Raw genomic sequence first — 11,510 nt, forward strand, 5'->3', positions numbered from 1 at the left:
TCATCCACCTTATTCACTGGATGTGGCACAGTGCGATTTATGGCTCTTCCCCAAAGTCAGAATGATTCAGGACATCGAGGCAGCCACGACAGCACAACTAAAGACACTCACAAAAGAGGATTTCCACAACTGCTTCAGAAAGTGGCAAGAACAATGGGATAAGGGTGTTTGAAGTGAGGGGAAGTATTTGAGGGTTATTAATGGCAATGTATCTTTTACTCTAATAATTTTTTTATTTTTTATTTAAACATTCACCGTATGTTTTGATCACACCTCATACAATGCTATAGGTATAAGACACTTACTTGGATGCAGACCTTCTGGGATGGCTTCAGTGACTTATTCAAATAGAAACCCAGACATTTTAGACCAATTTATCATGTATGAAATCTGGAAAGAAAAAAAAAAATTAGTGTGATTCACTGAATATGGTCAGATTTTTATTTTTTAATTTACAGAGTAAGCATTAGCACTACATCTTATGAATATTTTCAGAGGGAATGAAATCATCTGGGCCCATCAAGGACATATTTTTCCTTATATAGCGTTAGGCTGCACTAAATGGCTCTGTCGTGGGATCTCACTCTCTTCCTGCTTATAGCCAGCATCCTCCCCTGTACCCTTGTAAACACACACTAGAGAAGGAAAAAAGAACATTTTGGGGTGAAATAGTACAATTTTATTCTAAGACACTAATGTAGACATAATTATTAAATAAATATAATAGATTTTTACTCGTGAATCTACAGTTAAGCTTTGATAAATGATTATTTTTAATACAATGCTTAGACAAGTGTTATTGAACCATAATTTTAAAAATATCATTTTAAAATATATTTTCCTGTTTTTATATTTCATATAAGTAATACATGTGTATGATATGAACGGCAAGTTACAGACGAGTATAATATAAAATCACATGTCTCCTAGCCCTAATTGTCTCTCTGGATCCACTTCCCATGGATACTTCCTACTAATAGTTTCTTATGTATATCCTTTTAGGACTCTAATAAAATGTATTGACTTGTATATACATGTGTATATCCATGTTTTTCCATTTTATACATCATACTATTCTACTCTTTGCTTTCTTTATTTTTAACTTAACAATGTGGCTAGCAGAACTTTTTACATCACTATATATAAATCTACCTTATTCATTTTGATGACCATACGGTATTATATTTATTGCATTGATACATGATAAGTTATTTAACAAGCCCACCATTAATGGGCCTTAGGGTTTTTTGTGTTTTTTTCAGTTTCCCTTTTTGACTGCTTGAAAAAAAAAAAGCCTCAATGATATTTATACATATGCATTTTTGTACTTATATGAATATATCAGTAGAATAAGTTCCAAACATAATTATTGAAGCAAATTGTTTGTACCCTCTAAGTTTTTGAAACATACTTAGAAAGTGTCCTCTATAAAAATTACACCAATTTACGATATGAAAAATCTTTTATCAAATCTTAAATTATTTTCTCAGTGGATAAGTAAAAAGTGTGTATTTTAAATTGCATTTCTCTGGTTATGAATGGGACTGAGCTTCTCTTTGCTTTCTTATTTTATATAGTTATTCTTCTACTAGTTTGCCCAGCCATGACTTTTGCTCATTTTTCAATTTGGTTGTTCATTATTTCTTATTTTAAAGAGCTCATGATATGTTAATGTAACTGTCATTTTACATATAATGTGTCGCAAATAGCTTTTCCAAGTTCCTGATTATCTTTCTACTTTGTTTATGGTGTGTTTTACTATACAGCCATTTTTCTTTTCTTTTTTTTTTTCATTTGGCCAAATTCGTCAATGTAGTTCATTATGGATTTGTTTTGTTTTTTGTTTGTTTGTTTGTTTTTTAAGTAAGAAATTTTTTAAAGCTGAAGAGTTAATCAGGAAGATTGTATATAGGTTACTTTTTAAAAATAACGTACATCAACTTTACTAAAGCATTGTTATATAGAATTTTAACATTAGAAGGATCATTTGTATTCCTATTTCTTGGTGATTTTATTGCTATAGCAAAACACGTTTCCCATAAGATGATTTCTCCTACAAAATACCACTGTGGTGTGAATTCTGTGGATGCTTGAAAGGCTCTAATGTACCTTAGGAGAAAAAAACAAAATAGAGACAGGATCAGGTTTATCAGTGTCATTCTCCAGAAAGTTAACAGTGGTTGTCTCAGATCTGAAATCTAGACTGGGTTAGACGGAAAGTAATAGAAATTCCAAGACAAACAGAAAGTGAAAAGGATGAGTAACAGAGGTTCACTTTTGGAAATCTTGAAAGCACATGGAAAAAAAAAAAGGAAAGAAAAAGTCACGTTTGATCTTAGCCTTGATCTTAATAACCCTCAAAAGCTTTTAAGATCTGTTATATATTTTTCCTAGTCTTTGTTATCTGTTCTACAAATATGTAGGCATTTAAAAAACATATTTCAGTGATTTTACTCATGAATCAGTGCTAATATACCTAAATTATTTTCATTAGAACACCCAAGTAGTGCTTTAATGGTACTTTGATGAGAATCTACCAAATATACACACACACTGGATCACACTCATGATTTCTATTTTATGCATTGCTTTATTCACTTGTGATTACCTTTCCTTATCATTAAATATTTTAAATATATTTTATATTAAATATGCATGGCTTAACCTAATGGGAATTTAAAAGAATAGGAATAGATTTGTGTTTCTCTCAAAGATCCATTCTGTTAACTTGGTAAATCAAATGCCAGAACACATTCAAGAAATCATTATGTAGTAATCACATCGGATTCTTTTCCACTCCTGATAAAGTGGCAGCGATTAATTGTGTGAAGGTTAAGGGCTGGGAGACATCATGGGATAATGTGTTTTATGTGAAGTGACATCATTTGATTGGAAAGAGATGATTAGAGCTGGGCTAATGGCACATTCTTGCTCCAGGAGAATACCACAGAGATTTACACGCTTGGAAAATGCATCTGAATTGGATAACAAGAAGAGTTTGGGTCAAATAGTGAAAAAGAGAGGATATGTAATGATAAAATTATAAATGTATGAAGTTTACTAAAGTAAATGCAGTGAAATTTTAAAAAAATTATATAGAAAAATACGTGGTGCATCTATTGAGTCACAGCCACAAGTATTTGGGCATAGTGAGACCAGCAGGCCTCGGAAGGGCCTGAAGAGGGTCACCGGCATTTTGTAACTTATTAGCACTAACAAACACTGCCTGCCATAAGCAGTGAACACTGCTTCGTCTCCATTTTGGTGTAACCAGTAACATACAAATTAGACGATATACTGTTAGCTCTGCCTGTACATCTACAGTTCTAGATCCAAGCAGCTGGTGAAATTCTGTCTCCCAGGGATGTCCCTCTATTACCGAGAAAACCGTAGCTGCTCAGTTGGGATGACGCACCTCTCCTCTCAAATATGCTCACTAGGAACCAATACTCACCTCAATCTTTTGAGCAACATCAACGAGCCCAGTCAAAACAACAGACATTTGGCCGGGTCCAAATGACAGCTGTCAGAGAATCTAGGCACCTGGGAGAACCTGTTTGAAGCCTGAATTGTTCGTGGAGTCACTGGCTGAAAATAAGTTTCCACTTGCTTGCACACCGACGGGTTGGTAACTACATTCAACTACAGTTTTGTAAACCATTGCTTGTAGATAACTAAGTGTTTACATTAAAAGCTGAAAGACTGATATGCAATTTGAGTTGGAATGCTGAACAGTTTATGTATGTAGGAAATGACTTGCTCAATTCGAGATAACTTTATTTTTATACCGTCAAAACGCCAAAAGGTTAAAAACAGTAAATTTTAGTGAAGTTATAGGGAAACACAGAGATATCAAACCTTAAGTTTTAAATAATGGGCTGTCCATTTTAGTATTTCCCAACTAAAGAAGGAATTTCTAGAATTCTTTATTGTTGTACCTACAGGTAAGATCACAGGCGAATGTTATAACTAAAATGGAGTAGATCTTGCTTTTTCTATGAGAGAAACAGAACTTGATTTCAAATTATAACTTTATATCAATTCCCAAGTAACGAGCTGGCCTTATAAAGCAGGCAGCCTGGTGTAGAGCGGCCCTGGTGGGGTGGCCGCTAAGAGCGCAGGAATCAGAATTCCCACCTTTAAGTCTTGACTCCACCAGTTACTCCATTTGGGTGAGCTACTTGTCTTGTATCCCAAGCCACAAAGTGACGAGAAAGCAGTGGCTATTTCATAGAGATGTTGTGAGGATTAAATAAAACATGTTTAAGGCTGAACACTGAGTTTGGCACATTATGTGTGCTGTTAGTTTTATTTAAAATGTTCATTAACAAACAAGAAAAGAATCTTTGGGTGATCATTCTGTACAAGGCATGGGTTTCGTGCTTCTCTGACTTGAACGTGCTTTTGAATTATCTGGGGGTCTTGTTACCATGCAGACTCTTATTCAATGGGTCTAGGTGGGGTCTGAGAGTCTGCATTTTTAACAAGCCCCTAGGTTATGTCGTGGTGCTCATCTGTGGGCCTTGACACCTTAGATAATTGTGGATGATTACTCCTAACTTGTGATACAGTGGTTCTCAATAGAAGAAATGGGGAAGGGGCAGAAAGGAAAGTGCAGACAATATGTATGGATTTAAAATTCCCCCCAGCTGATTGTAATATGGTTGCCTTACTTGTTTCCTAACATGTTAAGAACCACTGACTTAATAGTTCAACCTTTTATTCTTTTTCATTTCTCTTTTTCTTATTCTCTCCTCTACTTGCCCCTTACCATTAGTTTAAGACTTAAAGATAAAAGGTATTAATACTTAATTCCCCAATTAGTAAGACTAAAGCATCAATTTTAAGTCATTGTATTACAACAGGGTAATACCATGTTTCCCCCAAAATAAGACCTAGCTGGACAATTAGCTCTAATGCATCTTTTGGAGCAAAAATTAATATAAGACCCATACATTATATTATATTATATTATATTATATTATATTATATTATATTATATTATATTATATTATACCTAGTCTTATTTTATCTGGTTTTATATTAATTTTTGCTCCAAAAGATGCATTAAAGCTGATTGTCCGGCTAGGTCTTATTTTCGGGGAAACAGGGTATACTTAAATGAGATCAGAAAAGGGTTTCTAACGTTTGTCTTCTAAAATATAAGGAACTGAAAATGTATTTAATATTTCACATAGCTCAAGCAGAAAACAAACGAAGAAACATACAACAAAGAGGCAAGCAAGTGACTTGCGAAGCATTTAATAATAGAATATAAGGATGCATGGGATGTGGTCCATTCTATCAAAGGAGTTATAATTCCATGGGCAGGGGAAAATTGTGGTGGTTATCATGGAAGTGGCCAGAATCAAACAATGTGACCACATCAGACATTCCCCTGGTTTGACAGGTGGACAAAAAGAGAGTTGTTTCTACATGGTTTCCCATCACAGTGGCATTGAGATGCTTAGAGAGACCCATATCTAAACCTGTACTTAGCTTGACCAACATCTCTCTAGGGCAAAGATCATTTCTCTACTTTGGTGTGTCCTCAGGGCTTAATATCACTCAGATCCATAGTACTCCTTCTGTAAGTATCTTCTACCATTATTAATATATTTCATAGGTATAATTCTTCATCTTCCAAAGTAGATAAGATGAGCTTTGATTAGTATAAAATGGGAAATATCTAAAGAAAACTTAGAGAGCAAATTAGCAATCATACACTCTCTTTAAGAGTGTACAACAGTATGTATAATTCTGCAATATTCTTACTTGGAAATTTAACCAAAGTACTTAAATCCATTGATCTAAATAAGATTTTAACATCAGTTGGTGAAGAACAAAGCCGCTTATAAACGCATAAAATGAACAAAAAAAATCCCATAAAATTTGACTCAAGCTGAATGATTATTAATTCTATGATTTAAAATTGTAAGGACATCTAGAATTGGAACTTGGGATATGATGACACAATGAGACTATGAAAAACAAAGCATGCCCATTTCTTACCCATTTTCAAAACTTGTAAATTTCACAAAATTAAACGTGAGACTAGCAACACAATTTAAAGTGTTCTTGGTTATAAGAAGGAAACTCTAACAATAACTGGTAGACTCTAGACATTTATTTCTACTTAAGACATTTAGATGACGCACCCAAGTTACGAACCAAACAAACAAAACAAAAAACAACTCTTCTAAATTGAGCTATAAGAATAATGTAAAATAATGCAGTCATACAGTATTTACAGTATATAGTGAATTATTTGTTTTGGAAGACAGTTTTGGTTTTCATGTTCAAGGGAATTCCCCCCCACCCCCCGTGATCATCTTCTATGAAGAGAAAGAATCAAAATCAAATAGCAACCAGAGCTGAGAGCAAGATTCACTTGTCATTTCCAATACTGTTCTAAATATATGCTTTGTTTTTTTATTTCCAATTGTCAATTTGTCATTAATTAACCACTAGCTAATGACATGACACATCTGGCAAATTCATAGTTCTTTTGATTGTTGTTTTTTTTTTTTTTTTGCTGTGATTGAAAACATATTTTAGAGCTTTAATAGGATAATGGAACTCACTTGTCAAATCAGTTCAATATTACCTTAAATCCCTGTAGATACTCTTTGATTTAAGATGGCTTTATATATTAAGCCATTAAAAGTTGATTTTCTATAGAAAAAAATCATGTCATAAATAAAATAAAAAATTTAAAGTGAACTAAATTTACACTGGGAATGCAACAAAATTTACTTTTGCTTATGGGAGTTTTAGATTATTGTTTTAATAAACACCTACATGAAAAGAAACATGAACCATGTAATCCAACATCGTTAGGCAATTTTGAAAGAGAAAGCATAGGACTTTTTTGAAGAAAAATCATAGTACTTTTCAGTGGCAACGGGTTTAAAAGCTGATTTGTCCAGCGCTAGAGAACATGGAGAAAAGTGTTGCTCACCGGCCTTGGGTACTTTGTCATATTTTATTGCTCTGCCTTTGTATTTATTTATTGCCACAGCATGTCTTCAAGACAGCTTTTTCATCTTCACAACATTTGGATTTACTTCAAACTTCTAGATAAAATTCCTAATTTCCTAGCCTACTTGGGAGGCCCTCTGGCATCCTCCGATGCCTTTTGCCAGACTGAGTGGCAAAAGGACTAGGTAAACTAATGGGTGTGGAGAGGGAGACTCTTGAGCTTGGTCCCTGTAACAAATTTGAAAGCAAATACAGCAACTCTCAGGCAACTGCTTCAAAATGACACTGTGACAGCACAGAAAAAACTAAAGGAGACAAGCATCATGCATTTACACTATGAGTTTCAAACTGCTTCTCAGCTAAGTGTTTTACCTGGCCTTTGGGTAAGCAGCAGATCAAATTTTCTTTCATTATTTTTCCTCTAGCGTAAGGTAAATAATTAGTCATTAAGTCATAGTAATAACAACAACAGTATAGGCAGTAGCAAAAAAAAATTCAAAATCATATACAATTCTTACCTCAAACTAAAAAAAACACCAAAATAAGAAACCTGAACAATCCACAATTCTGTTCTTTTCTGAACACTGAACCGGGGTTTGAGAGTAACAGGAAAGATTTCAGCTCAGAGCTCGGGATATGGAGCATTGCTGTAGCAACGGTGACAGAAAGACACTTTCTAAATCTCAAAGATGAGTCTTCTTTGGCATCAGTGAAACCAGTGGAAGAAAACCAGTTTTCTTCTGAGTTGGATGATGGAGCAGCTGATTTAGTTTAAGGTCAAACCAGAAATCAAGGCCTCAAGATGGGCACAAAAACCGATGAAGTCAGGAAACCACGGCAGAGAGAGTAGACAATAGACTTGGCACTAATAATCATGAAACTTTAGCAAATGTTGAGACCGAGCAACTTGGGGCCACTCCTGGGGCCTCAAGCCAAGTTATAGGAACTGCTAGCCGTAATTTGGCGGATGGACAATTGGAGCCAGCACTGGAAAACCTACTGATTTTCCAGAGCCGGTAATTCACCAGGAGAGTTATTTTGACAGTTCTGCAAACACCAAACATGGACTAAAAGGGCAATTATTTTAGACTTTTGTTTCCAAGCAATAACTAAGAAACAAAAGGAATCAAAGAATGTTATCACTGGAGGGACATTATGGACAGGGCCTTGAGGTTCAGAGTTGTGAAATAGCTCTCTGAATAGCATACAGCAGTTAAGTGGAGTCACTGGTGCTTCCTGGTGCATGGACTAAGGAGGGATTATCCACCAGGCCTTTAGAGGTAGGGAAACAAGGAGACAAGGGAAACAGGCAGTTTTCTTTTTAGAGAAGACTTGTAAGGGGGCTGCAGCTCATGCAAAGGGGAATAAGGGCCTGGGGACCCAGGTCGCTCGGGTAACTGCCAAGAGAAGCATGATGGGGATGAGGTCCCTTCAGGAGGAGGTACAGTTGCTCTACAGACTTATACCACAGAACAGCAGGGTGCCAGATTTCTTGCCTTCTTCACTGTTACTTTCTCTTCCCCAGATGACACTAGAAATGAATGTAGCCAAGTCCCTAAAGTGATCCCAGGAGAGAGTGACCAGCTAGACTTTCTCCAAAAGAGAGGGCTCCTGGGGGCTGCTAGTGGGTTTTGATACTTAATGGGGCCATCAGCAAACCAAGATTTGGTAAAGATGGATTCAACAGTCAGGTCTGTGGCTGGCCACAGACAACAGCGCAGGGAACGTTGGGTAAGACTTGCTGAGGAACCCGGAGACCTTAGGAGGCAGACACTGCGGAGTGATTGGGATGGGCATTTAAAGAATTGGAGATTGGGTGCTAGATAGAGGTGGGGTGGAGGGAAGGAGCCAGCAAGAGTTTTTCCTAAAATCCTGACTCAGTTACAAATTAGGCACTGGCCAAGGCTGTGGGGATTGAGATGCGGAGATGCCCGGGATTTCTCCTTTCCTCAATTTGATGAATCAAAGGACATCTGGGAACACCTAAAGGTGGAAGAGCTTGCCCCACGTCTTGGCGGCGTCCGGTGCCAAAGACTCATCGGTATGGTTTGCGGGGAGGGGAGATGAGCGGGGCAGCGGCATCGCCTGGAAAGCGGAGGGGGAGTGTGGGGACCACTGTAACTTCGCCTTAAAAGTAACACAATTTTGGAACTGACGTTAGTCAGAGTCCTACTGGCTTTCCATCCAGGTCGCGCAGCTAAAAGACAAGAGTTAGTTAGCTAAAAGCCTGGGAAAGAAAGTTCACTTGGTTTAATCCCATTTCTGCATATTTCTTGCTTGTATTTGAAAGAGTTTGGTAAAATCGGAATGAAATTTGGGGAGCACGTGGCAAACAAGCGCAAATTGTACCCTCCCAACCCAGACGCTTCACCTGATTTTGGGAAGGGAGACCAGCTCCGGGTGCTCGCTCTGGCCGTGGATCCCGGGAGGCTCCCAGCACAGCGCCCGCAGTGAGGACACCGTGACATGAAACTGACCACTCCGCCCCGCAGCCCCCAAACTCCCTAGCCTGGCGAGCCCCCAAGTCCGCGTCCACTCACCCGCGCCCGCGGCGCTGCGCCCACTTTGGGCAGCAAGCTGGTGGCGCTGGTGCGGGGCTTGGGCGCGCCGCCTCCGCGTCCCGGCGGTGAGCCCTCACGCCCGGGTCACTGGTGCTGCTCCCCACGATCGCCGCCGCGGGCGGGGGAAGCCTGCCAGCCGTGTGCCAGTCCAGGAGCCCTGTCGTCCACTGCCTGGGGCACAAGCTGACAGATGCCGAGTAGTCCGCGACAAGGCAGCTCCGAATTTATACGGTGGGGCGTTGCTGCACCCTGGGTTCCAGGGGCAAGGCTCTGTTTTGCATTCCCTCCTCCTCCGCCCCGCCCCAGGAGACCCTCTCGGCCCAACCCTCTTCCTCTCCAGATGCTGACGGAAGCGGGATAACGCCAGTCATCTCCAGTGTCAGGTCTGCGTCCACCTGGCCCGGAACCCCACGTGGGGAGGTGTCCAGAAATGGAAGCAAGCTGGGGGGTACACGAGCAGCGGGTCAAGCCGAGATTAATGTTCCTCTACTTTTTTTTTTTAACTTGGAAAACTTTTAAGGATGAATTAGGTGACTTCTTTCTCTTTCCTGTAACTCAGACTTTGACATTACATTGTGGATCACAGAGCCATTCCATAGGTTAATTTCAGGGTTACAGGGTGAAAGGGTAGAATTCTTTCTTCCTGTTGGACATGCTATCAGAATTGCATTTTTTAAATAGAAAAATAGAAAAAAGTTTAAAAACAAAATATGACCAATATTTAAGGAAGAATTAATATATATTCTTCAAAAACTCTTTCAAAAAACAAAATATAGATTCTTCATTAACACGCCCCAACTCATATTATCAGGCCAATACCAAATACCCTGATACCAAAACCAGATAAGCTATCAGGAGAAAAGAAAACTCCAGGCAAATATTTCTTATGAATATAGATAAGAATCCTCAACAAAATATTAGCAAATCAAATCCAGTAACATATAAAAAGGATTATACACCATGAGCAAGTGAGACTTATCTCAGAAATGCAAGATTACCAAAAATCAATTGATGTACCATTTCAATAAAACAAAGGACAAAACCACAGGATCATATTAATAAATTGGAAAAAAAATTGACAAAATTCAACACCCTTTCATGATAAAAGCACTCAACAAACTAGGAATAGACAGGAACGTCCTCAAACCGTAATCTGTGTATGATAAACTTATTACCATCATGCTTAATGGTGAAAGACAATATTTCTATGTCTAAGTTCGGGAACAAAACAAAGATGTCAGCTCTCCATGAGTGTGGAGTGCAGAAATTAGTAGAGGGGTTTGAATTGAATTTGGTGGTTGAGGAATGACTGAGGTTTTTCAGGAGGAGCATGATGTGTAGTATAGATCAAAGTATCAGACGCTGGAAGAAGGATAGCAGTGGATCAGACGAGACGCAACCAGAGCCTGCGCTACATTAGGACTAGAAACAGTGCCAAGACAGAATGGAGAACCTACGTGTAATATAACTGGGGTGGTGGGGGGAGATGCATTGAGCTGGCTATGATAGGCAGCTGATCAGGTTTATTTATTTAAAGACTATGCACAGATGATGGAGAGAGAGATGGCCTTGTAGAAAAGTCAAAAGTGGGTGACAACCAAATTCCAGAGTCTGTGGGTAAAATTAGGAAATGCTCCTGTGATTATTGTTTAGGATTCAGGAGAGCTTTATATTTTTTAAATCTATTTAGTGCTATAACTCGTTAATCATAGTCATGCCTATACCAAATTCCAACTTGGTTTTAGAAATGATCATAATTTTTTAGGAATGGAAATTTCTTCGAGAGTCAGCTGTTTTTTTGTGAAACCTCTCAAGAGGGTGGGATTTGCTCCCAGGGATGTTATGTCATCAGAAACAAGCAGATGAGAAGGAGAAGTCTCCAAGAAATTCATGGCATTATTATTGTTGCGATGAGTAATGGTATGGTTTAAACACTTAACACTTAAGGTGAAACCCAGCTTTGCTCCT

At 38.2% G+C, this 11,510-nt stretch overlaps 1 protein-coding gene across 2 annotated transcripts in view; it reads right to left on the reverse strand.

Annotated features, from left to right (window-relative positions):
• The window catches only part of AGTR1 (angiotensin II receptor type 1), a 47,418-nt gene extending 37,601 nt beyond the window's left edge, over positions 1–9,817 (reverse strand). For both annotated transcript variants that reach the window (XM_019748920.3, XM_019748925.3), the window contains exons 1-2: positions 9,522–9,817; positions 306–390 (exon numbers count right to left, since the gene is read on the reverse strand). The gene's annotated coding sequence lies outside the window, so the exon portion shown is untranslated. The remainder of the gene's footprint in view (positions 1–305; positions 391–9,521) is intronic.
• Between the last annotated feature and the right edge of the window lie 1,693 nt (positions 9,818–11,510).

The sequence above is a fragment of the Rhinolophus sinicus genome, chromosome 17 (genome assembly GCF_057876585.1).
Source record: "Rhinolophus sinicus isolate RSI-liver-muscle chromosome 17, RSI-T2T, whole genome shotgun sequence".
Taxonomy (NCBI): Eukaryota; Metazoa; Chordata; class Mammalia; order Chiroptera; family Rhinolophidae; genus Rhinolophus; species Rhinolophus sinicus.